This window comes from Pseudorca crassidens, chromosome 15 (assembly GCF_039906515.1).
Source record: "Pseudorca crassidens isolate mPseCra1 chromosome 15, mPseCra1.hap1, whole genome shotgun sequence".
Taxonomy (NCBI): domain Eukaryota; kingdom Metazoa; phylum Chordata; class Mammalia; order Artiodactyla; family Delphinidae; genus Pseudorca; species Pseudorca crassidens.
This window is the reverse complement of record NC_090310.1, coordinates 19,637,703-19,665,347: the sequence shown is the minus strand read 5'-3', so window position 1 is coordinate 19,665,347 and position 27,645 is coordinate 19,637,703. Positions and strand designations below refer to the sequence as shown.

Here is a 27,645-nt window from a genome sequence, read left to right as displayed (position 1 = left end):
AATCAGTTGAAGGGTCTTAAGAGTAGAAGGGTTCTGCTTCCCTAAAGAAGAAGAAATTCTGGGGAATTCCCTGGCGGTCCAGTGGTTAGGACTCAGCGCTTTCACTGCCGGGGCCCAGGTTCACGGGGTTCAGTCCCTGATTGGGGAACTAAGATCCCACAAGCCACATGGCGTGGCCAAAAAAAAAAGAAGAAGAAGAAATTCTGCCTGTGGGCAGTAGCACCACTTCCTGCCCAAGAGTTTCCAAGCTGCCCTTCCTAACAGCGTGTGCTACAGAGCTTAGATTTGCCCAGCCTGCCCCACAATCACATAAACCAATTCCTTGCCATCTCTTTACAGCCTTCCCCTCAATATCTTCCCACTCCCGCCTCCCCTCCTCTTCTACCACCTTGTTAAAAGACATTAGTGTTAGGTTTTATTCCCCACTTCTGTGATGACTCATTTCTGGTCTCTGACCCCTTTGTCCTGACTCCCCAGCCTCCCTGGTGGAAGTTTCTGGGTTTGTCCTCATCGCCCTGGTTCTTTCTGTCTCCTGCTACCACTTACCTCCTTAGAGGTCTAGCAGCTTCTTCCCCTGTGTTGGGTGTCTTGAAGGCTAAAGAGCACAAATTTTGAACCACATGATGTTGGGGCCCAGGGCAGGCTGTCCCCGCAAAGAGGCCTCAATCGTATATTGATTATTTTTGAATTAAAGTTAAGAAACAGCTGATGTAAGAAGGACAGTTTGACCCTCCTCTGTGTCTCTCTGGAAGCAGAAAATAAATTTCCCATGTGATACACACTACTATATATAAAACAGATAACCAACAAGGACCTACTGTATAGCTCAGGGAACTATACTCAATATTTTGTAATAACCTAAAAGGGAAAAGAATCTGAAAAAAAAATAGATATATATGTATGTATAGCTGAATCACTTTGCTGTACATCTGAAACTAACACAACATTGTAAATCAACTATACTTCAATAAAAATAAAGAAAGAAAAGCTTTTTTAAAAAAAGAAAGAAGAGAGCAGAGAATCCCCAAGTCAAAGCAAAGCAATCAATCATTAAATTTCCCACGTGAAAATTCACTCCCTGCATCTGGAGATAAAAGGACACCCTTATCGTCAGAGAAAGGGAATTGGGGCGAGAAAAGTGTCTAAACAAACATTGTTACTTCTTTAATTTGCTACCCCAAGCTCAAACTCTGTTTTGACTCTTCACTAATTAAGAACCCAAAGCCTAATTTTCTTTGTCCTGTCAATTCCTCATACATTTATCATTTCTTTGTCTACAAAGTATAAAAGCTGCTTGCTTTGGCCACTTCTTAGGTCCCATTTCTACCAGGCCTCTTTAATTTGTGCACATATATTAAAACTTGTTTCTTTTTCTCCTGTTCATCTTTGTGTCCATTTTATTAGTCCAGCCACAAGAACTCAAGAAGGGGAGAGGGATAAATTTCCCCCTCCCTGACAATGACCATGACCGCCTTGCCGGGTGGAGTTCTGTCTGCTGCCCTGGCCCCGCCTTCCCTATCTTTAAAGCAGACCCAGTTCAACTTCAGGCTCTGTGACTTTAGGCAAGTTGCTTTCTATGCTTCAGTTTACTCAGCTGCTGAAGGGGATCAGGATATACCATCTCGAAATATGCCACTTTGGCATAAGGATTATTTTGAGCTGAAGGCAATCAAGAAACCGCAGATGCAGGGAAAGCTCTTTATCCTCCCCCTTCCTGCCTAAAGGCAAGGCATAAATTTCCCTTTGAAGGTAAGGGGGAGGAAAGGGAAATTCCCTTCCCCCTCCACCATCCTGTACCAGGAAGAGGAACCAACTCTTGTCACTGCTGATGGCACCAACTTGAATTTGCATAAAGAAACTGAACTGAAATAACCCTTATCTTTCATTGTTCCCCCCCCAAACATTTATCTTCCCACGATCTACTGCCCCTAGAAGCCCAAACCTTTTTCCTTTGTCTTGTTGCCTCTCTACAAATGTATTGCACTTTGTTAAAATGGTATATAAGACCGACCCACCTCTTCGAGTTTTTACTTCCTTTCTGCGAGATTCCCTTGTACACGTAAAAAAAATATTAACATCAGATAAAATTTGTATGTCTTGTAGGGGAGCAAAATTTGCCACCCCAAAATGTGTCTCTTCAGCATGAGGATTAATGATTGATTGTTAGTTTTTTGGTTTTTTTGCTGCACCACGCAGCTTGTGGGATCTTAGTTCCCCAACCAGGGACTGAGCTAAGGCCCTCAACAGTGAAAGCTCGGAGTCCTAACCGCTGGATTGCAGGGGAATTCCCTAGGTTGATTATTTGTAAGAAACAGAAGACTCAGGAAGAAACTTTGACCTCCCCCTTAGCTGCCTAAAGAATGTAGATAGAGGACCTGTTCTAGGAAGGGAGCTATCACCATAGATAAGTATAGTAAGACCTTAGGTGTGTAGACAGGGAGGAACATAACAGCATCTGATAAAATTCATCTGTGTCCCACTGCCTCTGCCTGGACCAGCAAACATTTATTTACCAAACATTTGCTTCTCCATCTCCATGTGAATTGCCTTCCTTACCTTTGAAGGCCCAGATCCCTACCCCTAACATCCTCTTCTGTCTTAAACTGAAGATTGTATTTAAGGTAAGGGTTTCAGTCATTTTAGTAAATTACTCAGTTTTCCTGGGTCTCTCCCTTTGTTTGGTTTTCTCCTATTAATCTGTCTCATGTCAGTTTAATTCTTAGACCAGCCAGAAGAACCTAGAAGGGAAGAGAAAAACATATTCCTCCTTGACAGCCTCTTCTTCTGTTACCTGTATTTTGTTGGTTTAATTTGCATAGCCCCATCCACTCCATCGAATAGGGTAGAGGAAAAGTTTTTTCCTCCCCTATACTGCAAAATGTGAATCACAATAGAATCCACCTTACTGGGTACAGTAAGGACTAAACGAGGCAAATGCTTGTGTAGCACTTAACACACGACCAGCTCATAGTCAGTGCTTAATAAGTGAGAACTTGTTAGATAATTACCAATACTACTCTTGATGAAAAATCTATCAGTCAATCTAGAAAGAAATAGAACATTGTATTCCAGCCAAACTGAGGATCCAAGCTCAGCCATGTAACTTTTTGAGACAAAGGGATCGCTGTACATTAAATGATGTATTATTGATGGTTTACGCAATCTAGATCTACACGTATAATACAAAGCAAGTAGTGGGTCTTGGGTCATCATGGCCCCTTACAAGGTCAAGAAAGGTTATCTCCTAAGGAGTTGTGACCCTTGATGAAATTAAGAAGGAATGTGATCTCCTTAGGAGGTCTGGTTAATGCAGATGCACAATACACACCAAACAGGAGGGAGGAAGCCCAAATGGGCAAAGAAACATTTTATGTTTAAATTTTTCTCACCTTGCCATAAAAGATGAATTTTATTTCATCATCAGCCCTCCGCACCTCCATCCCCAGCCCTGGTATCTTTGCCTCTTAAGGTCCCAGGACAATTTTGAGAAGGGAAAACAGCCGAGTCACAGAAACTTAACCAATTTTATTAACCACGAGGAAGCTGGTATCGACAAAAGATTAATCAGTGGATCTAAGAAAGAAATGGAAAATTTTATTCACGCGAAATTGAGGATTATAACCTGGAAAGAGCATCTTAGAAATCTCCAAGAACTGTTCTGCCCATTGAAAGTCAAGGCACAGTTATGTAAGATTTTTAAGACAAAATGCTGTACATTAAATGACATATTATTGACAGTTTACACAATCCAGATGTAAGCATCATTACGGCTCCTCATAAAATCCACAAGGACTGTTATCTTTTAAGGACTTGTCTTGTTGGTGCTATGAGAATGTGGCTCCTTAGGGTTGAGCAGGTGTTTCTGCCGATGGGGGAGGTTTGCTCAGTGCATAATGTAGGTACACAACACACAGTAGGGGGAGAGAGGAGGCCAAAGGGCAGAGAAAACTTCTCATGTTTAAATTTTTCTTGTCTTGCCATAAAATATGAATTTTATTTCACACTGGCAATCTCCACTCCAAATACCTCTCAAGAAGGGGAACTTCTACAACCTAAATCTGACCATCTTTTCTTCAAACCTACCCTCTCCCATCACGTAACGAGACACTTCCTTTTATTTTATTTTTTTATTTTTAGTTTTTTTTATTTTTTGGCCACACCGCGCGGCTTGTGGGATCTTGTTCTGCAACCAGGGAGTGAACTCGGGTCTACGGCAGTGAAAGCCTGAGTCTTAACCTGTGGACCACCAGGGAATTCCCAAGACACTTCCCTTTAGCAGGGAGCCCCAGGGAGCTGGCTTCTATTTCCCAAGCCTGAGCCACCCTCGGGCACCCCGTGGTCAATGTGTCCATATTGCCATCCCAGCTGTAGGAGATTCACAAGAAGTCTTGTGCTTTGAAGTGTCCCAGCTTACCTACATTTTACATATCAAGAGGGAAGAGGAGGGCTTCCCTGGTGGCGCAGTGGTTGAGAGCCCGCCTGCCGATGAAGGGGACACGGGTTCGTGCCCCGGTCCGGGAAGATCCCACATGCCGCGGGGCGGCTGGGCCCGTGAGCCATGGCCGCTGAGCCTGCGCGTCCGGAGCTTGTGCTCCGCAACGGGAGAGGCCACAACAGTGAGAAACCCGCGTACCGCAAAAAAAAAAAAAAAAAAAAAGAGGGAAGAGGAAATCATTATTGGTAAGAAAGATAGGGGAAATAGCAGAGGGGGGATATTCTAAAGCAATTAGTTGGGACAACAGAAGGAACAAAAGGAAAGACATTATGCAAATGGAGGCCATTCCATCCCTCAGAAGATAATGTCCCCTTTGAACACAAAGGAAGGCTTTTAAAGCAGCCCAGTTCATTCCAATTCTGTTCAAATATTAAGCTTCCTCATGATTAATATTAGGCCTGTGTAGCGTCAGGACTCCGATACTTTAACACTTTCATATTCCCCAGTAATGATGTTAGTATTCACTCTTTTAGATTTTAAATATTTCACAAAATTGGGCAGGAGTCAGTACAGTCATCAATCTTATATTTCTACAAAATAACTCAAAACTGGCATGAGCCCATACCTCTCTTCTTTTTTTGTAGGTTTCCCCTATATAGTCTTTTGAGGGCTACTAAATGGGGGGAGGGGATCTGCGATAGGAATCCATTCTCTGATTTCAGTTACTTTAGGAGGAGAAAGCAAGGTGTTACTGAACTCAGGGCACCATTCAAAAGCCAATACTTGAGTATTGAGTGTTGGCTGGAAAGGAAAGTTGCTTTTTTCAGGAGACTGGCAACCTAGGGAGAAGGTAGACTTGTGTCCAAAAACCATCTCCAAAAATTCTGCTCAACCATGAAAGCTTTTTTTTTTTTTTTTTTTTCGGTACGCGGGCCTCTCACTGTTGTGGCCTCTCCCGTTGCGGAGCACAGGCTCCGGACGCGCAGGCTCAGCGGCCATGGCTCACGGGCCCAGCCGCTCCGCAGCATGTGGGATCCTCCCAGACCGGGGCACGAACCCGTGTCCCCTGCATTAGCAGGCGGACTCTCAACCACTGTGCCACCAGGGAAGCCCCCCTTTTTTTTTTTTTTTTTGCGGTACGCGGACCTCTCACTGCTGTGGCCTCTCCCGCTGCGGAGCACAGGCTCTGGACGCGCAGGCCCAGCGGCCACGGCTCACGGGACCAGCCGCTCCGCGGCATGCGGGATCCTCCCGGACCGGGGCATGAACCCGCGTCCCCTGCATCGGCAGGCGGACTCCAACCACTGCGCCACTAGGGAAGCCCCAACCATGAAAGCTTTTAAAAGGAGAATCATTTGGGGAGTGGGACAGAGTCTTCGACATCCTTCACTGTGTACAGACTTTCTTCTGATTGGTTGGTGACGAGGTAACAGGGTGGTGTTCCAGGAATCTTGCACTGAGCCTGAAGTCACCATCCTCCACCTAAGTGGGGGCTTAATTCCTGCAGAACTCAAAGGTATTTTGTTATGTATATTCCTTGAGGAGGAAGCAGGACCCTGCTTTTTTTTTTTTAATTTTATTTTTGGCCTTGCCATGCAGGATGCAGGAATCTTAGTTCTCTGACCAGGGATCGAACCCATATCCCCTGCAGTGGGAGCACAGAGTCTTAACCGCTGGACCACCAGGGAAGCCCCTGCACTACTGTTCTTGACTTCTCCTTAGTTTCTGCATTCCCTCCCTTCCCTGATAAGCAACTGTTTGAATCTGCCCTTTTGGAACTCAGGGAAGGTCAAGGAGGCCGAATGAAGCCTATTTCCTACAAACAAGAAATGGGGGAACACTGAAAGGATATATACTCAGGAGGGCACCACAGGGTCCTGCTCCATTTCAAAGGCACAGTGGAATTGGAAAATATCCCCTCTACCCTTGCATCCTTCCTCCATGGGACCAGCACTCTTCTTTCTCTCCATGTGGAGAAACCAGGAGAAATGGAGATCAGAGCTCATCCCTCCCATCAGCGGAAGAGAGCAGAGGACAGTAGAGGTGTTACCAGAAGGGGGACCCCTTCCAGGGCCTGAGAGTCGGCTCTTGTCTAACACTTGGAAAGGAATTGTCAGAGGAAACATATGTACTCACAAAGCAAAAGACTTTATTAGGATGGGGCCCCCGGGCAGAGAGCAGTAGGATACAGGAACTCAGGAGAACCTCTCTGCCATGCGGCTTGTAGTCTCAGGGTTTATGGTGGTGGGGCTAGCTTTCTAGGTTGTCTCTGAACAATCATTTTGCCTGTGAAACTGAGCAGGACCGTATGGGGCTCCTGGGCACGGAAGTCTTTCCGTGTCCCCCATTTCTTGTTTGTAGGAAATAGGCTTCAGCCTCCATGACCTTCCCTGAGTTCCAAAGGGCAGTTTCAAACAGTTGCTAATCAGGGAAGGGAGGGGATGTAGAGACAAGGGAGGAGCAGCCTAGAAACAATAGTGCAGCCTTGGGGCAGCGTCCTGGTTCACCTCAAGGAACATACATAACAGTATCTTTGAGCTCTTCTGCAGAATTAAAATCCCCAACAGGGATTTCTCAGGCAGTCCAGTGCTTAGGACTCTGTAGTTCCAATGCAGGGGGCATGGGTTCAATCCCTGGTCTGGGAACTAAGATCCCACATGTTGTACAGTGCAGCCAATAACTAGTAAATAAATAAATAAATAAATAAATCCCCCAACAAATGGAAGATGTTAACTACCTAATGAAGCATTCTTCATCCCAGAGACAAGGTCACAGTTTGATAACCTTGAGAACAACAGAAGCTCATCAGGAGACCACCTGAGGCCGGATTAAAGGATTGTAGGCCCTGCACACACCCAGATCCTTATCAGCAACCCTGCCCTTGAACCACTGCTATAAAACTCCTCACCAAATCTCCCTGGTTTGGGACACACAGTTTTGAGGGTATTAGCTGTGTCCCCCTTTGCCTGGCAAAGCAATAAAGCTATTGTTTTCTACTTGACCCAAAACTCTGTCTCTGAGATTTGATTCAACACTGGCGCACAGAGGCCAAGTTTCAGCATCACCCACGCCCGTATTTGGTCCGATTTAAGGCCTTTCCTGATGGCGCGTGGTTCTCAGTCAGTCAAGTTTCCAGTGCAAGGGTTTCTGGGAGGTGGGCAGGATATATTATGGCCTGGCATCTCCCTCCCTCCTTTTGGCCTCTCCCGCATTCTTTTGGCTGACAGTAGCTTGTCGGTTCCATGTTCCTTATTGGGACCTCCTGTTGTGAGATGACTGGTGCAAGTGGTTATTATCCTGCCTGGCCGGGCCAGGCAGTTTCAGTCAATGAATGGTTCCCTAATAGAGGGATAGCAAATTTTAAGGAAAGGACATTTGGTGACATTAGCAGGCTTCAGAGTGGGGAGGAAAATAGGAGAAGATTAGGGGACAGACAATGTCCATGTCCTAGTGTACCACCCACCTATTGTTGACACCCTTCCTTGACAGCCCACATTGCTGTCCATTACCAACCTCCGCTGTCACAATTGAAAGTCAAGGCAGCCCTTCGAGCAGTGACAGTTCCAAGTGGAGATCTTCCACTTAGAGTCCCCTCAATCCATCCCCCAAGTTACCAGGCACCCAGGAAGTTCTGTGTTTTTATCCATCCCAGGGATTTACCCAAGAGTTGTTTACCTCCTTTGAGCCCTTAAGAGCTCTTCTTTCACTCTTCCAGGAAGATGGGGCGATTCACCCTTTAAAGGTACCTGGATTATTCCTAGAAGGTCCCACAGTCACCTGGAAGCTTCTCCTTAAAGACTGTGATTACTTCCGCTTCCCAGAGAATAGAGCTTGATTTCCTCCAGAGGGGCCCAGAGCATCACAATACAAAGGCCCAAGAGTGATAGCATGACCTTCTGTTACCTCTCCCACTAGGGCAGAGAAAATGACCCTAATTTCTGGCATGGCATCTGCCACATACACCAAAGCTGAGTTCTCTTCAGAGACAGCCTTGGGTGTGTTAGGATTTCAGTTGCCTGGCAGGGAATTTACCCCATAGGTTTCACCCTCTCTGTGCCCTTCCAACAGGATAGAAACCAAGTCTTTCACTTGCCAGTGGGAGATAACAACTAATGTGGAAACCAGACTGGGAGGAGAGAACAGATGTATGTTTTCTCAGGCCAAGCACAAATGCTTAAGTCTCAAGAAAGCATTCCTCTCCTTTGTCCACTAATACTCCCTTTATTATTTTTTTTATTTTTCTTTTTTGTGGTACGCGGGCCTCTCACTGTTGTGGCCTCTCCCGTTGCGGAGCACAGGCTCCGGACACGCAGGCTCAACGGCCATGGCTCACGGGCCCGGCCGCTCTGCGGCATGTGGGATCTTCCCGGACCAGGGCATGAACCCATGTGCCCTGCATCGGCAGGCGGACTCTCAACCACTGAGCCACTAGGGAAGCCCCCCCTTTATTTTATTATTATATACTAATTATATTTATATTAATTGTAATTATATTAGTTATTAGCTATAATACTATATAGTATTATTTTCCTTCTCTTCCTGGAGCCTGTCCAATATACCACATGCCCCTTCCTCAAGCACAGCTTACCCCCACCCCATGATAATAAAGCCCCATGAGACCCAGGCTGGTCTCATGAGTTACAAAATGTGCCATCTCAAGTGCCTCCTGAACATGAAGAGATTTCTCCCCGGCTCTGTATGCTGGTGGAAAGGCTGAGCTTTGATACTTTCTTCTAGTTTTTTCAGGTGGTAAGAAGGGAGAGTCCTGGTCCCATGGATGAGGGGTGCAGGGAAAGATGGGGGCAGTGGGTATTTCCACCCTAGGCAATGGCTTGTTAGCTCCTAAGGTAATTGAAATCAGATGTGAGGTTAATTTCCCTTTTGTAAACCACTCCCATTTAGGCTACCTGAAAAATGTGTTTGTCTCTTAAGAATTGACCTTGGACTTCCCTAGTGGGACAATCGTTAAGAATCCACCTGCCAATGCAGGGGACAAGGGTTCGAGCCCTGGTCCAGGAAGATCCCACGTGCTGTGGAGCAGCTAAGCCCGTGTACCACAACTACTGACCCTGCGCTCTAGAGCTCACGAGCCACAACTAATGAGCCCATGTGCCACAACTACTGGAGCTCGCGTGTCTAGAGCCTGTGCTCCGCAACAAGAGAAGCCACCGCCATGAGAAGCCCGCACACCGCAACTAAGAGTAGCTCCCACCGGCCGTGATTAAAGAAAGCCCACGCACAGCAACGAAGACCCAAGGCCGCCAAAAATTAATTAATTAATTAATTTTTAAAAAAGAATTGACCTTGACCTTATCCCTTGAGAAATAACAAATCAGGCCTTATTATGTTAAAGGCACAGCAAGCCCTCTTTTGACTTGGGTTTTATTACAGTGAAGCCACACGTTTATGGAAAGTGCCTCTACTTGTGCCTCTACTTACCCTCCAGATCGGTTATTCTCAATGCTGGCTAAACATTAAAACTACCTTAGGAGCTTCAAAAAAAAAAAGCAAAAAACCTATTCCCTATATAGAAACGCTAAACATACATTTGCCCTATATCCCAACAATTCCACTTCTAATGATATGCCTAAGAAAGATGAGTGCACTGACAAGTGTGTGTACACCAAAAGACACATAAAAAAGGTTTATAGGAGGTTTGTCATGCTAGCCAAAAACTGGAAACAACCACATTTCTATCAGAAATAGAAAGGATGCATGCATTGTGGCACACTCATCTGACGGAATGAATAACTGCTGACTCCCACAACGTGGATGAATCTCACGGACACTGTGCTTAGGGAAAGAAGCAAAGATCCAAAAGACCACGTGCTGCCTGGCCCCATTTCTATCTGTGAAGTTCAAGAACAGTCAAAATGAATCTCAGGTGATAGAAGTACCCTATCATGGGGAGGTGGGAGGAGTTACTGCCTCGGAGAGGCATGAAGGAGTTTTCTGGAGGGGCTGGAAAGTTCTATAGCTTCATCAGGATGTTGGTACATGGGTATAGATTTATGTAAAATTTCATTCTCCTGAAATCTTAAGATATGTGTAATCTCCTGTAATATACTATAGCTCACTACAAATTTTTATAAAATAAGCAAAACTTTATAAAACACAAAATACCTAAGCCAGGACCCTCCTTCCCTGAGAGTCTGATTCAATTGGCTTTGAAGGGGACTCAGACAAGGGGGTGTTTTAAGAGTCTCATGGGGATCATTTTCCCAGCTTTATTGGGATATAATTGACATATATATTGTATAAGTTTAAAGCTTACAATGTAATGATTTGATATACGTATATGTTGCAAAATGATTACCACAATAAGGTTAATTAACACATCCATCAACTTGTGAAATAAAATTCATATTTTACGGCAAGACAAAAAAATTTAAACATAAAAAATGTTCTCTGCCTTTTGGCCTCCTCTCTCCCCCTTACTAAGCATTGTGTATCTGCATCATGCATTAATCAAACCTTCCCACCAGCAGAAATACCTGCTCAGCAATAAAGACCAGCATTCTCCTAGCACCAACAAGATAACTCCTTAAAAGATAACATTCCTTCTCGATCTTGTAAGGGGTCACATGACACTTAGATCTGGATTGTGTAAATTGTCAATAATACGTCATTTAATGTACAGCCCTCTGTCTCAAAAGACTTAATATAACCATGCTTTGACCTCTAACAGGCAGAAAAGAGCTTTCTGCCACGCTCTTTCCAGGTTATAATCCTCAATTTGGCTTGAATAAAATTTTCCATTTCTTTCTTAGATTGACAGATTAATTTTTCACCAACACCTCATACAGTTACAATTGTGTAATAGGGAATAACCTTTGTATACTATTACAAGTTAATCACTAACTTGTTGCCCATAAGCTATGGGCAATTTACATAATGGCCCATCTCTGGGAACCCTGCGTCCCAGGTAATGAGCATTATGCTAAAATACCTTTGTTTACCTCACAGGAAACATCTTGACCAGGCCCACCTGTGAACAACTACAGGCAGGAAGAAATTAGCACATCCCATCTGGAAGTTGACTGGAACCAGGAAAAGTTTGACTTTACTCCCTCCCCTTTTAGTATAAAAGAAGCCTGAATTCTAACTCGAGCAGTACGTACTTGGACTCGGTAACATGTGTGTAACATGTGTGTATGTGTTTAAGAACTTTTAAGATCTTTTCTCTTAGCAACTTTCAAATAGACAATACAGTATTGTTAACCATAGTGACATACTGTACATTACACCAGAGGATTTTATACACAGCCTGCTTTGACAATTCTGACCCATATAAGTCGGCCTATGCTCAGATAGATTTTCTCTGACCCTGTGGAGAACCCTTACAATCATGGGGAGAAGGGGGGGAGCATTTTGGCCCATGCAGGAATCTGGTCTACTGGACTGAAGCCGGCGACTTGGCCTTAATGCCTAAGGAGGGTGTCTCACTCCTCTGTGTTTCAAATCTAATCATTTAGGCAAAGCAATGAAGGCAGATGAGACCTACCCCCAGGAAGCCAGCCTCAGAGGCATTTAACCTTTCTGTTGCGTGGGAAAGAAGAAAGGCACTGAAAAGAGAAAAACCAGCCTACCAAGCTGCAGGTCTTGCCTCTCCAGTGATTCCCAACCTTGGCTGCCCAGTGGAATCATCTGGGGAGGTTTGAAAAATCCCAATGCTCAGGCTGCACTCCAGACTCTCTGGCGGTGGCCCAGGCATGAGCATTTTGTAAAGCTCCCCAGATGATTCCACTGGGCAGCCAAGGTTGAGAACCACTATTCTTAGCCCTACAGCCATAGGCCACAGCCACACATTAAAGCACAGTGACCTGGGCCACTGTCCAAGAATCTGACCCCACTCCATCAGCATTGCCTTCTCTTGGAGAGAGATGGGGACAGGAAGGAAGAGGGCCAGAGACCTCCTCCTCTCACCAGCTCTGGGGAAGGTACTGTTCTAGGTGTCGTGCAGCTGGAACATACAGACTCTTCCTCAAAAGCCCTGCAACCTCGCAGCTGGAGGACAGAACCTCACCAGCCACTTAGTGGACGTGAACATTTTCCCATTGTGCCAGATTGTTCTATTAGCCTGATTGTACAGGGGTCCATGCTTCCCAGAATCACCTTCCCTGAGTGGTTCCAGGTTAGAGCCGACCAGAGTGAAACAGCCCCCTTGAATGTTCATGGCGGAGAGAAACAGATGCTACCAGGTTCCAGTGTGCCCTGGCTCTGCTCTCTGCACGCCGCCTTCAGCCCTTCTCCTGAACGCTGGCTCTGCTGACCCACAGTGACACAGTCACCACGGGATGCTTCACTGCAAATGCCCAGAGGCAGCAGCTAAAGAACCAACAGCTTCCCATGGGTTTCTACGCCAGCTCCTCTGTGGTCTCACTCCTACAGCTGGACGTGGCCAGCTGCCGGGCTTCCTGACACTCTCTGACTCATTCACCTGTGTCCTTGCTTCAGGTGAGCACCTTTTCTGATCCCTCTATGCCCTTTTTTTGAACTTTTAATTTCCCAGTTCCTCTCACAGTTGGGTATGGTCAAATTCTTTTAATCCCTCATAACCTAACATTCATCATGGTTCTGCTTTTCTGATTCTACCCTGATGCACACACCGCAGAAGGGCAGGAGGGAGCCTTCCAGGATGTTGGAAATGTTCTATATCTTGATCTGGGCCGTGATTACACAGGGACTATACGTATATATTTTTTTAATTAATCAAATCTTATTCTTTTCCTTTTTTTTTAAATTGGAGTATAGTTAAACCTTATTCTTTTTAAAGATTTTTTGGATGTGGACCGTTTTCAAGTCTTTATTGAATTTGTTACAATATCGCTTCTGTTTTAAGTTTTGGTAGTTTGGCCGCGAGGCATGTGGGATCTTAGCTCCCCCGATCAGGGATCGAACCTGTACCCCCTGCATTGGAAGGCGAAGTCCTAACCACTGGACCACCAGGGAAGTCCCTCAAACCTTATTCTTAAAGTTCAGTGAAAGCACAGCAATAGACTGAGTGCCAACCCATTCAGGCCTGGACCACAGACCCCCAGCCCCACGCCTGCCTGCTCACCTCCTCCCAGGCCCCAGCACATCTCTCTCTACTGCTGCGGCGGCTGCAGCCACTGCTGAATATGCAACAGTCCTTCTAAGGACTCCTCTGCCTGCTGGCTCTGACAATAACAGACCATGATTACAAATGGCTTTAGACTGAAGAAAGATCTTTGGTCTTCATTAAGGTTTATTTGTGACTGTTCCAATGGTGGTTTCTGAGGGAAGAGAAAGAATGCCGATGGTAATTAGGTCCTCCTAATTGCAGTAGTTGCTGATTGCCTGTATTAAAAACATTTGAGGAAGTGTAGCAATTAGAGCTTCGGGAAATATTTTAAAACAAAGTGAAAAGAGGCCTCAACGTGCAAGGACACAGAGAGGCAGCCAGGAGCCCCTGCCCGGCTGGAGTAGACCCCGAGTAACCCTACATGGCTGAGCCCCTCACCCCCGCACGATGGTTGTGACGGTCTCAGGAAAAAGAGACATGTTTCCTCCAGTCACCCTCCAGACGTGGCTATGAATCAGCTCGTGGAGACACAACTTTACAAACAGGATAATAATGCCAGGCACATATTAATATACATATATACGCATTAGCCTGCTAAATCCACACAACAAGCTACAGCATTGTTCCCATTAAAGATGAAGAAACTAAGGTCTCCACTGAAGGAGAAAGTAGAAAACTTTCCAAGGTCATGTACACAGCAGGTGGCAGACCCTGACTCAAGGCACATGCCCATAACCAATACATTATTCCATGTCTTTCTCATTCCCAAAGCCCTGGATTCCTCTCACCATCAGCACCCAGCAAGGCAAGCTTGCTTGTGAGTTCACACCACCCCCTCCCACCAACACTTTATCGTGTCTCCTTCCAGAACTATTTCCAAACACCAAACCAGCTAACAAGTCCTCTTGCTGTCTCTCAGCCCTCCACAGACCTGTCCAGGCCCCTCCCCACATGTTCCCTGAGAATGAGCTCTCGGAATTTCTGAACTCCCCTTCCCAGGAAGATCAGAGGTCCAAGGTCTTTCATCTGTCCCTGCATTTCTACCTCAAAGAATTCTAATCATGCTCATCAATCATCTCGAAAAGTCTCCAATCTGCCAACCAAACTCCTTTTCCTCTGGCCTCGTGGTCCCCCGTTACGCTCAAACAGGAATGTAAGTAACATGACGGAAGAGATTTGGGTCTGTTTTCTTTCCTGTTGTAACCCTGGCATTTAGAAGAGTGACTGGCACGTAGTAGGTGCTCAATAAACAGTCACCAAATGAATGAGCGCTTTTTTTTATCCAGCCAGAAATACATCCTCTACATTTCTAAGCATCTCTTGGTATGTGGTGCTGTCTTAATTGTCAGAGATGCATCCCCTGTGTTCCTTTTTATCCAACACTTTCTCTAGAATCATACCTTCATGCCTTTCAACCTAGCCCAGATGGATCCATATGGCCTCTCTTTGAGCCCAGGAAGCATTTGTATTTCTAAAGTCTGACTTTTAAGATGATTACCTCTATGTCACTGCTCCGATGACACCCCAGACAAAGGTGTTCTCAAACTCACCTGTGTGGTGCCTTGAAGAGAAGGTGTTTTACCACACATTGTACTATGTCCATCAGGAAACAAGATTAAAACTTTATTTCCATCTCTTAATTGGTACTGGCACCCCCAAAAGAAATGCTGGTCCATTAAGTAAGGAAGGCTAATGGTTTACTCACCTCCTACTGACAGTGATGACAGGCTTTGTTAAGGGTTTTTACTAAGGGCCATTAAAGGGAAGACTGTGTGACAAGCTTCTGGGTTGCTTGGAAAGGAGAGATTGCACATAGATGCTGGGGGGGTGGGATGGGTGTAAAGCAGAGGAAGGTGAAGGTGAATGAGGACACAGATTCGGGGAAGGGAGGCTGCTGGTAAAAGTACAAGTAACATAGACCACGTGACTCAGAAATGTTTTCAGACCTGAAATGTTTCATTGTTAATTTAAAAGAAACTCAATCCTTATTGATTAATATGCACCAGATGCCATTCTAAGCACTTTATGTGCATTGCTGCATTAATCCTCATGGCAATCCCACAGGGTAGGAATTATTATCATCCCCATTTTATGAATGAGGAATGAGAGGCCTCGAGAGGCAAAATAACTTGCTCAGAGTCCCCAAACTAGTCCATCTATTTCTACAGTAGATATTCCTGAACACTATATATGGAGGTCAGGAGTGGGAGGCTAGTGGGCTTTACAGTGTCTGGAAGATTCTCTCCCACACACCTGTCCCTTGATTCATTCTGCAAATAACTTGCTGACTGCCCACAATAAACCAATACCATGCTCAATATACAAGTAGCATGTTAGAAAGTTCCTTTGGAGATTGGCTATTATGACAAACTGAATACGAGCACCTATATCTCTGTTACCCCCAAACCCATGAAACAAACTCACAAAGGCATGGGAAAGCAATTTCTGACCATCAGATGGTCAGAAATTTTAAGTCAAAGCTGAAGCTGGGAAGCAGACAACATACACACTACAGATAAACAAAACTAGAAGGAACCATCACCCCAAAATTTGCAGGAGAATCTCCAGAGAAGGTAGGAATGTATGGAGAGGGACTCCAAGCTCAGAGTCAAGGGATACAGGAAGGAAGGGCAGGCCCAGGAGTACTTGTCAAGGTGATTAACTGGGGAGATAGAACAACTACGCCAGGCCTGTGAGAAGCTAACCAGGTAAGAACGCTGAGAAGTAAGATGAATTCTGAAAGTCTCATACGTGGATGCAAAACATCAAGAATAAAGAGAAAATCCTAAAAATTTCCAGAAAGAAGAAAAAGGTCACGTTAGATCATTGTTCCTTATCTTCCTCCCACCTGTTTTTATTTTTAAAGGAAGAAACTTTAGATTTTGAATATGTATGAGTACAGGATAAAGATGTAAAAGTTATAGGAGGGCATAATTCATATAGCAAGATCTCTGCTGAGGTGGATTAGGTTGAGAAATTCTTCTCTTCCACTAAAACAAGGGAGAAAATGCTAAGGATGGGTAGAGATGCAGCTGAGTTTCAGGGTAGATGGTCAGAAAATTGAGGGAGATCATGCCCTGGGAGCCTCTGTTCTTTCTATTTTGAATAATTACTATGTGCCAATCACTGTCCTTAACATATCATTCCTCATTTGAACCTCAAAACGAACCTACAGGGCTTCCCTGGTGGCGCAGCGGTTGAGAGTCCGCCTGCCGATGCAGGGGACGCCGGTTCATGCCCCGGTCCGGGGGGATCCCACGTGCCGTGGAGCGGCTGGGCCCGTAAGCCATGGCCGCTGAGCCTGCACGTCCGGAGCCTGTGCTCCGCAACGGGAGAGGCCACAACAGTGAGAGGCCCGCGTACCACAAGAAACAAAAACAAAAACAAACAAACAAACAAACAAAAACGAACCTACATACACAGACTGGGGAAAACCATAGTGCATATATCAAAGGAAGAGTATCCAAAATATATTTTAAACACCTATGAATTAACAATAAAAATCAAACAACTCAATTTTTTTTTAAGTCAGCAAAAGTCATGAACAAAATTCACAAAAGGAAACATACATTAACCAACAAGCAAGTGAAACGGTGCTCAGCATCTTTAGCCATCAGGGCAATGCCAATGAAAACCACAGCAAGATTCCACTTCAAACCTATCAGAGTGGTTAAAATCAGATGTCAACAAGAATATGGAGCAACTGGAATTCTCGTACATTGCTGTGAGAATGCAGAGTGGTACAACCATTTTGAATTATTTGGAAGTTTCTTATAAAGTTAAAGATACATCTACTGTATGACTAGCAATTCCGTGCCTAGGTATTTACCCAAGACAAATGAAAACATATATCTATTAAAAGGCATGCACACAATTGTTCATAGCAACCTGATTCATAATAGTGTCCCAAACTGGGAACAATTCAAAATGTCCATCAAGTGAAGGATGTATTACAAATTGTAGTATGTCCACACGATGGAATATTACTCAACAATATAAAGAAATAAACCATTGATGCCCATAACAGCATGGATGAATCTCAAAAACATTATGCTGAGTAAAAGAAGGTAGTCACAAAAGAGAACATACTATATGGTTGTACTTACATGAAACAGGCTAAACGAATCTATGATGATGGAAGAAATAGATGGACTAGAAGGGGGTACAAGTGAACTTTCTGGGGTGATGGAAATGCTTCATTTCTTATTTTCAGATGGTTGTTACACAAATGTATACAATAGTCAAAATTCATCAAACTGAACAGTTAAGACCTGTACATTTTATTATATATACACATATATATATATATAAAATGTTTTAATTAAAAAATATATTTTTAGGAACTTCCCGGGTGGTCCAGTGGTTAAGAATCCGCCTTCCAATGCAGGGGACGCAGGTTTGATCCCTGGTCGGGGAGCTAAGATCCCACATGCTGCCAGGCAACTAACCTGCGCACCACAGCTACTGAGCCCGCGCACTCTAGAGCATGCACGCCACAACTAGAGAGCCCATGAGCCAAAACGGAGATCTCACATGCTGCAACTAAGACTTGACACAGCCAAATAAATAATTTTTTTTTTAAATACATTTTTAGGGGCTTCCCTGGTGGCGCAGTGGTGGAGAGTCCACCTGCCGATGCAGGGGACACGGGTTCGTGCCCCGGTCCGGGAGGATCCCACATGCCGAGGAGCGGCTGGGCCCGTGGGCCATGGCCACTAAGCCTGCGCGTCCGGAGCCTGTGCTCTGCAACGGGAGAGGCCACAACAGTGAGAGGCACGCGTACCGCAAAAAAAAAAAAAAAAAAAAAATTAAAAAAACCCTGCAAGTTGGGTTTACAGGTAAAATATCAAGGCTCTTTACTTAGCCATAAAAAAGAACAAAATAATGTCATTTTCAGCAACATGGATAGACATAGAGATTGTTATACTGAGTGAAGTAAGTCAGACAAAGACAAATATCATATGATATCACTCATATGTGGAATCTAGAAAAGGGTACAACAAACTTACCTACAAAACAGAAACAGAGTTACAGATGTAGAAAACAAACTTATGGCTATCGGGGATGAGGGGAGGTGGGGGAGGGATAAATTAGGAGATTGGGATTAACATATGCACTCTGCTATATACAAAATAGATAACTAATAAGGACCTACTGTATAGCACAGGGAACTCTACTCAATACTCTGTAATGGACTATATGGGAAAAGAATCTAAAAAAGAGTGGATATATGATATACGTATAACTGATTCACTTTGCTGTACACCTGAAACTAACACAACATTGTAAACCAACTATGCTCTAATAAAAATTTTAAAAAATATATCAAGGTTCAAAGAAGTCAAGATACCAGCCTACAATCACACAGAAGGTGAGTGGAGTGGTAGTTAGAATTCATAACCATATCTGACTGATTTCAAAGTCCATGAACCACACTAGAACTACTATATTCAACCATTCCAAAACTCTTCTGCTAAGGCAATTAGACAAGAGAAAAATAAAAGGAACCCAGACTGGAAAGGAAGTGTAACTATTTTTATTTGCAGAAAACATAGAAAATTCTTAGGAATACACACACACACACACAAAACTATTAGAACTAACAAACAGATACATCAACATTGTACAATATAAGAGTAATATACAAAAATTAATTGTATTTCTATACAGTAGTAATGAACAATACAAAAATGAAATTAAGAAGTCATTCCCCTTATAATAGCCTCAACAAGAATAAAGTACTTAGAAATAAATTCAACAAAAGAAGTACAAGACTTGTACATTGCAGAACGTTGTTGAAAGAATTAAAGAAGACCTAAAGAAAAGGAAAGACATCCTACACTCATGGATCAGAAGACTTAATATTGTTAAGATGGCAATAGTCCCCAAACTGATCTACAGATTCAGCACAATCCCTATAAAATCTCAGCAATCTTTTTGCAGAAATTGACAGGCTGACCTTAAAAATTCATATAGAAATTCAAGGAACTCAGAATAGCCAAAACAATCTTGAAAAAGAAGAACAAATTTGGAAGACTCGTACCTCCTGATTTCAAACCTACTACAGTTACACTATGAAGACAGTGTGGTACTGTCAAGAGGGTGAACAGATGAATGCAATAGAATTGAGAGACTATAGAGATAAACCCTTACATTTGTAGTCAACTGATTTTCAACAAGGTTGCCAAGACAATTCAATGAGGAAAGAATAGTTTTTCAACAAATGATACTGGGACAACTGGATTTCCACATGCAAAAGAACAAAGTTGGACCCTACCTCACACCACATACAAAAATAAACTCAAGATGAATCATACCTAAATGTAAGAGATAAAACTATAAAACCTCCAAAAGAAAACACTGGAGTAAATCTTCAAGACCTTGGATTAGGCAGTGGTTTCTTAGATATATGACACTAAAAGCAAAAGTGATAAGAAAAAAATAAATAAATTGGACATCATCAAAATTTAAAATTTTGTGCTTCAAAGGACAAAAAGCAAAAAGACAACCCTCAGACTGGGAGAAAATATTTGGAAATCATATATATAATAAGGGACTTGTATCCAGATTATATAAAGAATCATTACAATTTAATAGTAATAAAAAATAACCTAATTTTACAACGGACAAAGTGTGTAAGTTTGATAGGAAAAGATTAATCATTAGGTTTTGCAAATCAAAACCACAGTGAGATACCACTTCACACCTGCTAGGATGACTAAAATATAAAAGACAGACAATCATAAATGTTAGCAACCATGTGGAGGAACTGGAACCCTTATACATTGCTGATAGGATTGCAAAACAGTGCAGCCACTTTGGAAAACAGTCTGGTAGTTTCTCGAAAGTTACCATATGACCTAGCAAAGTTATCCCTTTGAGTTACCATACGACTTAGCAAGGGTACTCTTAGAAATACACCCAAAAGAGTTGGACGTATGTCCACACAAAAGCTTGTACACAAATGTGCATAGCAGCATTATTCATGATAGCCCCAAACTGGAAACAACCCAAATGTCCATCAACTGATGACTGGAAAAGCCAAATATGTATTCATACAAAGGAATATTATTCACTCATGAGAAGGAATGAAGTACTGATACAAGCTACAGCACGAATGAACCTTGAAAACATCAGGCTAGTGAAAGAAGCTACACACAAAGACCACATATTATATGATTCCATTTACATGAAATGTCCAGACTAGGCAATCCTACCGCGACAGTAGATACAGAAAGTAGATTAGTGGTTGCCAGGGGTTGTGGGGAGGAGGGCAATGGGGATTAATTGCTAAAGGGTATGGGGCTTCTTTTGGGAGTTATAAAAATATTCTAAAATTAGATAGTGGTGATGGTTGTGCAACTTTGTGAATATACTAAAAATCACTGAATTGTATACTCTAAAGGGGTGAATTTTAAGGCATATGAATTAAATCTTAATAAAACTGTTACTTTAAAAATTCATCTTCTGGAGAGGAGGGGAGAGTGGGCGTGGAATAGAGAGTATTGAGGGCTCCAAGTGAGTAATGCGGTTTGAAATCGACGGCAGTAGGTATGTAATAGGATTGCTGAGCAGTGATGAGGCCGTGTCTTAGATGAAATACCACAGAACTGTAATGGCACCCATGTACATGGCTGGGAGAATTTCACACCTGTACCGTCTAGTTTATAAGCCACAAGCTCAGAGGTCCCAGGCATTGGAGTGGGACCCCCAGAGTGGGTACCACGCCAGGCAGCATTCAGTAGGAAGAGCTACAAGATACCTGCAGCTCCTTCCTGCCCACATCCAAACACTCCGGCTTTCACACACAAGAAGAAGAAAGCTGAGGACTTGGCTCACTAGTTCTCAAGGAGAATTTCTGGAACAAAAATATCTCCTAAACCTGCTGCCTAAGCATCAGACAGGAGAAAGGATTAAAAAAAAAAAAAAAAAAAAGGAAGGCATTTTCCTAGTAATTAAATCTGAATTATTCACAACCTGTTAGACACTTTTTTCCCTCTGATATAGAAGAATACCTTTTCATTTCTCCCCCAAGTCCTAAATGCCTTTGCAATCCAGTTGAGGTTTTGACTGAGGGCTTTCATTTTAGATGGGGGCCCAAGGCTACACCCTCACCTGTGTCATCAACAGATCCTCCCCCAACTCCACCCCTGAGGTCAAAGGGGTTGGTTTTACCTAATGCCTTAATCCTTCTCGATTAATTCCTCCAAGGCTTGTGTGTTGTGAGGGTTCTTTAAATTGTTTCATGTGACCTAGTTTCAACTAACTGAGGCGAAGTGGGAAATTTATTGACCAAGGTAACTAAATCTTGGGAAGACGAGGAAGCAACTGCCTTCATTGACAATAAAACTGGGAACTCAGGTACTCCCTGCTCCTGTGTAGCACGCGATCTGCCCACCGACCCTCACATCCCCGCCACACACACACAACTCCCTTTTGGGTGCGTGGTACTTTCTCTTTTTCAGACCTGTTTTCTCCATGAAGCTGAAAGCGTGGCAATCAGTGGTTGCCAAGCTTGTATCTCCTCAGCTTCACCCCACTTCCCATAGTTTTAATTCAGAAAACTGCAAGGAGGGTTCTGATTTTCCTGGCTCAGCTCTGTAGCCAAAGGAACAGGGCAGGTCACGGTTGGCAATGCCCATTAAAAACCATATTGTTGGAATGGATGTAGAAGGAGTTCCCCTAAAGAAGGAAGGTGATGTTGCCAGTGAGAAAGGAGTCCAGGGCAAGCAAAGCTACAGATGGGCATGTCCATGGCAGCCAGATTCCCCAGCATGGTGGTAGGAACTTAGGATCTAGAGCCAGAACTCCTGGGTTTGAACACAGCTATATTATTTACAAACTACGTGATCTTGGGTTCAGTTTCCTTATAAAACGGGCATAGTATACTTACCTTATATGTAAGTATTCAAGGGATCTGAGAGAAACTCCATCCCTTGATGGGAAGAGCTGCAAAGTATGGTGGCTGATTTTGAAATCTACCACAGTTGGAAACAGCTAGAATGGGGTGCATCAGGTTGCAGGTGGTGAAACGTGGTAGGAGGGGGAAATGAAGTTAAGACTGAGACTAGGAGTGGAGAGAACTGGTCGGTGACATCTGGAGTAACTGACCTCTAAGTTAAAGATAGGAGAGTAAGTAGAAATTGACCACATAAAAGAAGAGGGGGGAATGTTCTAGGAAGAGATGATTGCATACAGGGAGATGCAAAAGCGAGGAACATCGAGGTTATGAAAAATAGTGCAAAGTGGCTAGAGCATGAAATGCAAAGAGGGCAACAGGATGGCAACAGCTGGGCTCAGAAGTTAGCAGGGACCCTGCAACTGGCTCTTCCAAGTCACGCTAACAAATTAGGGCTTCATCCAAAAGCAATGGGGGGTTGAAGACAGTTTTAAGCAGGGGAGGAACATGATCAAATATATGATTTATGCAAATGAGATACTACTGAGATACACCTATTGGACCACCTGGAATTAAAACTACAGACAATAGTGAGTATTGGCAAGGATGTGGAGCAACTGGAATTGTCATACATTGAAATGCAAAATGGTGGAGCCACTTTGGAAAACAGTTTGGCAGTTCTTATAAAGTTAAACATATACTTACCATAGGACCCAGAAATCCCACTCCTATATATTTACCCAAGAGAAATGAAATCTTATATTCACACAAAAACCTGTATACAAATGTTTATAGCAGATGTGTTCATAATAACCAAAATTGAAAACAACCCAATGTCCTTCAGCTGTTGAATGGCTAAATAAACTGTGGTACATCCATACCATGGAATACTACTCAATAAAATGTAATGAACTACTGATACACACAACAATTTGAATGAATGTCAAATGCAATAGGCCAAGTGCAAGAAGCCAGACTCAATAGGATGTGGTGAATTACAGTGACAGAAAGCCAAGGAGACAAAAGACTTGAGGACTGGTGAGAGTGTCATTAAGTGACTGATTGTGGGATCCAGGTAGGAAGCGAAGTTGTTTGGGAAAGACTGAAGGATGGAAAGGTCAAATAGGTCAAACAGCATGTATATTGGGATTGATTGGGTAGAATGGGTGGCAGGACAGAGGATGTCATCAAAATAGACTATTGGAGTTTGAACTTTCAGAGCTAGAACAAGGTGCATAGAAAAAGGGTGATGGGAGTTTTCCAAGTACCATGGTTAACTTTTGGTTTAAGGTGCCTTCTATGACAGAGTGAGATTCTTGAGGATTGGAAAGATTTCTGCTTCATCTTTGTAATCCTCTCATCCCAGGTGTCCATCACCTAGCTCAGTGGATGGAGGAAGAGAGTATCCAAGGTTTATCTCAACCTGGACTTCATTACCGGGGGAGCTTCTTAAACTCCCCAAGCCCAGCTGCACCCAGACCACTTAACACAGCAGTACCTCTGTGGATGGGACCAAGGCAGCAATACTTTTTAAAGCTCCCTGGTTTATTCCAATGCATAGCCAAGGTTAAGAATCACTGATCCCACTGGTTCTCAACTCTGCTTGCATGTTAGAATCACCTGGAACACTTTTACAATGTACAGATGCCTGGGCCCCACCCCCAGAGATTTGGTGTTCATTGGTCTGCAGTTGGACCCTTGTATCTATATATTTTTAAAGCTCTCCAGACACTTTGAATGTACAGTCAGGGTTGAGAACCACCAGCTTAGCACATGGAAAGCAGTTCAACAAATGATTATGGTGACTTCAATCACTACTTCCATCCTTGCCCTCTCTTCTGAGCCATACAGCTACGAACCCAATGACCTGCTGTGCATGGCCTCCTATGTGCATCCCAGGTGCCTCAAGCTCAATGTCCAACACTAAACTCAATCTCCTGACGCCCCTTGCAGGCCAATGAAGGACGTGAACCTTTTGCTGGGACAGGGAGGTTCTGGGAACTGGACCCAGGTTTGGGGAACTAACGTTATCCTGTGGCCACAAGCAGAGAATAAAGGGTAACTGCAGAGAGTTTGGGGGATGGCAGTAGGCTCGTAACTTAAGGTTCAAGAAACTGAAGAATGAAATCCAGCTGGGATCAGAGGGTGTTGGATTGACAGACAAAGATGCCAGAAAATGTTTACAAGTGAAGGACTTTCAGCCTCATAATACAGGCACTTTGTAAGTGCTCAATAAATGTTTGGTGAAAGAAACAAATGAACTGGAGGAACAGTCTGGAAACACAAGTGTGCAGAGGATGACAGACTTTACGTGAAAAAGTTAGTGGCGTTTGCTCTGCTAGGAGTTCTCCATTTCTGTGTGCAGAAGAATCTCTGGGAATTCTTCAACCATACTGGTCTCCTCCCTTTCCTTGATCACTCCAAGTGTTACTGAGTCCAAGCTCACTCTGCTCGCTGAATGACAGGCCAATAAATCAGGAGATGAGGTGTTGAGGCAAGGAATCATGACTTTATTCAGAAAGCCGGGTGTCCGAGAAGACAACAGACTAATGTCCTAGAGTACCATCTTATCGGGGTCTGGATGCTAGTTTCTTTTATAGAACAGAGAGGGGGAGGAGGTGAGGAAGTAAAGTAATAAGACCATAAGTCTTGCAAAACATCTCCTGGTTTGGCCAGCCTCGGGGAGGGGATGTGTTAATTTCTTCTTTCTTGCAGCCATTCACAGGTGAACAGGGTCAGGATGCTTCCCTGTGAGCTGAACAAAGGCACTTTAACATTTACACAGAGGGGCAGGGTTCCCAGAGGGAGGCCATTATGTATGCCAATACCTATAGACGGCATCTTTTTAGTGATTATAGTAATAAAAAGCAATGGAGAGCAAAGGTTAAAAATAAAAGAAACGATTCAACATGGAGTCAGATTTTGTTCTTCCCTGTTACACAAGCAAACTCCTTCCTTGGGGCTGTTGTATTTGCTGTTCCCTCTGCCTGGAGCACTGTTCCTCCTAGATAGCCACATGTCTCACTATCTTCTTTCAGATCTTTCCTCAAATTTCCCCTTCATACTTCCTACCCCCTATCCTGGCTTTATTCTTCTCCCTAGCACTTATTACTAACTAATATACTATATATTTTCCATACATGTCTTGTCTATTTGGTGTTTCTTCATTAGTGTAACCTCCATGCAAACAGGGGTTTTGTCTGTTTTGTTCCCTGGTATATCCAGAGCCTAGAACAGTGCCTGGCAGACAGCAGGCCCTCAATAGATGAATGAATGAGTAGAGCAGTTCAAAGTTCAGACTCTACCCTAGAGATGATAACTCAGGAGGCCTGGATAGGGTCCAGGAAAGTACATGTGTACCGGGCGGTTCTAAAGGAGATAGTTGTAGGCCACATGTGAAGAAACATTTCTTAGAGAAAGAAAACCTTGGTTTTTGTCTGTATACAAGTCCCTTGACATCTGGGTAGAGAGCAGGAGGCTGAGGACTGAGGGGCTCAGGATCCCCGCCATCTTTCCTGTTTCTTTCCTGTGCTGAGACACGTCTCACATCTGGTGATTTGGCAGAGTGAAGCGAGTGTGTGCAGAAGGCAGAGATGTGGGTGGCCAGCTCCTTGGAGGACGCCTTACTGTCAGAGCCAAACTGCACTTCTGGGCAAAGTCCCAGGTGGAGGAAGCACGGTTCCTGCCATGGGACAGAGCCGTCAGGAAGCGGGAATCTGAACTTGGCAGGGACTGAGCTGGCACTGCACAGCAGCACTCCTTTTCCCAAAGTCCTGAGTGGACAGCCAGGTTCAGGAGTGCTGGTAAATGTTTAACAACAAGCTCTGAGGGGGAAAAAAATGCATGCGAGTCTATACAAACATAAGTTTATTATACATTTTGCAGATATAAAGAAGGGGCATCCCACAATTTGCAAATAATAATGAAATATAAAATACTCTGCTATAAATTACACATAGCTGATTAATTCTTTCTCAAAATTTTATTGCAGTTAAAAACACGTAACATGAGGGCTTCCCTGGTGGCACAGTGGTTGAGAGTCCACCTGCCGATGCAGAGGACACGGGTTCGTGCCCCGGTCCGGGAAGATCCCACATGCCGTGGAGCGGCTAGGCCCGTGAGCCATGGCCGCTGAGCCTGCGCATCCGGAGCCTGTCCTCCTCAACGGGAGAGGCCACAACAGTGAGAGGCCCGCGTACCGCAAAAACAAAACAAAACAAAACAAAACAAAAAAAACACGTAACATGAGATGTATCCTCTTAAATTTTTCAGTGTACAACACAGCATTGTTATTTCTGGGCACAACTGTTGTACAGCTGATCTCTAGAACTTACTCCTCTTGCAAAACTGAAATTTTATAGTTGTTGATTAAAAACTCTCCATCTAAAAGAAAAAAACAAAAAAACAAAACTCTCCATCTCCTTTCCCACTGGCCCTGGCAACCACAGTTCTATTCTTTGCTTGCATGACTTTAACTATTTTAGGTGCCTCCTATAAGTGAGATCATGCAGTATTTGTCCTTCTGTGACTTGTTTATTTCACTTAGCATAATGTCCTCCAGGTTTATCCATGTTACTGCATATGGTAGGATTTGCTTCCTTTTGAAGGCTGAATAATATTCCGTTATATACACAGACCACATTTTCTTTATCCATTCATCCATTGATGCACATTTAGGCTGTTTCCACATCTTGGCTATTGTGACTAATACTGCAGTGAACATGGGTGATCTTCCCTTTGAGATCCTGATTTCAGTTCTTTGGGATAAATACTAGAAATGGGATTGCTGGATCATATGGTAGTTCTATTTTTAATTTTTTGTGGTATTTTCATGCTGTTTTCCATAGCAGCTGAACCATTTATATTCCCACCAACAGTGTATGAGGGTTGCAATTTTTCCACATCCTCACAAACACTTAACTGTCTTCTGATTTTTTGATAATAACCACCCTAACAGGAGTGAGGTAATATTTTTTGTGGTTGTGATTTGCATTTAGGGAGATGATTATTGATATTGAGCATCTTTTCGTACACCTATTGGCCATCTGCATGCCTTCTTTGGAAAAAAATGTATATTCAAATTCTTAACCCATTTTTTAATTGGGTTATTAGTTGTTTTCTATTGGGTTATAAGAGTTCCTTATATATTTTGGATATTAACCCCTTAAAAGATATATGGATTGCAAATATTTTCTCCCATTCCATAGGTTACCTTTTCACTCTATTGATTGATTCCTTTACTGTGCAATTAATTCTTATGGAATG

At 43.5% G+C, this 27,645-nt stretch overlaps 1 long non-coding RNA gene across 1 annotated transcript in view; it reads right to left on the bottom strand.

The window, feature by feature from the left end:
• Nucleotides 1–27,645, bottom strand: part of LOC137207025 (uncharacterized) — a 95,623-nt gene that overhangs the window by 25,263 nt on the left and 42,715 nt on the right. The gene's annotated exons all lie outside the window — the stretch shown is intronic.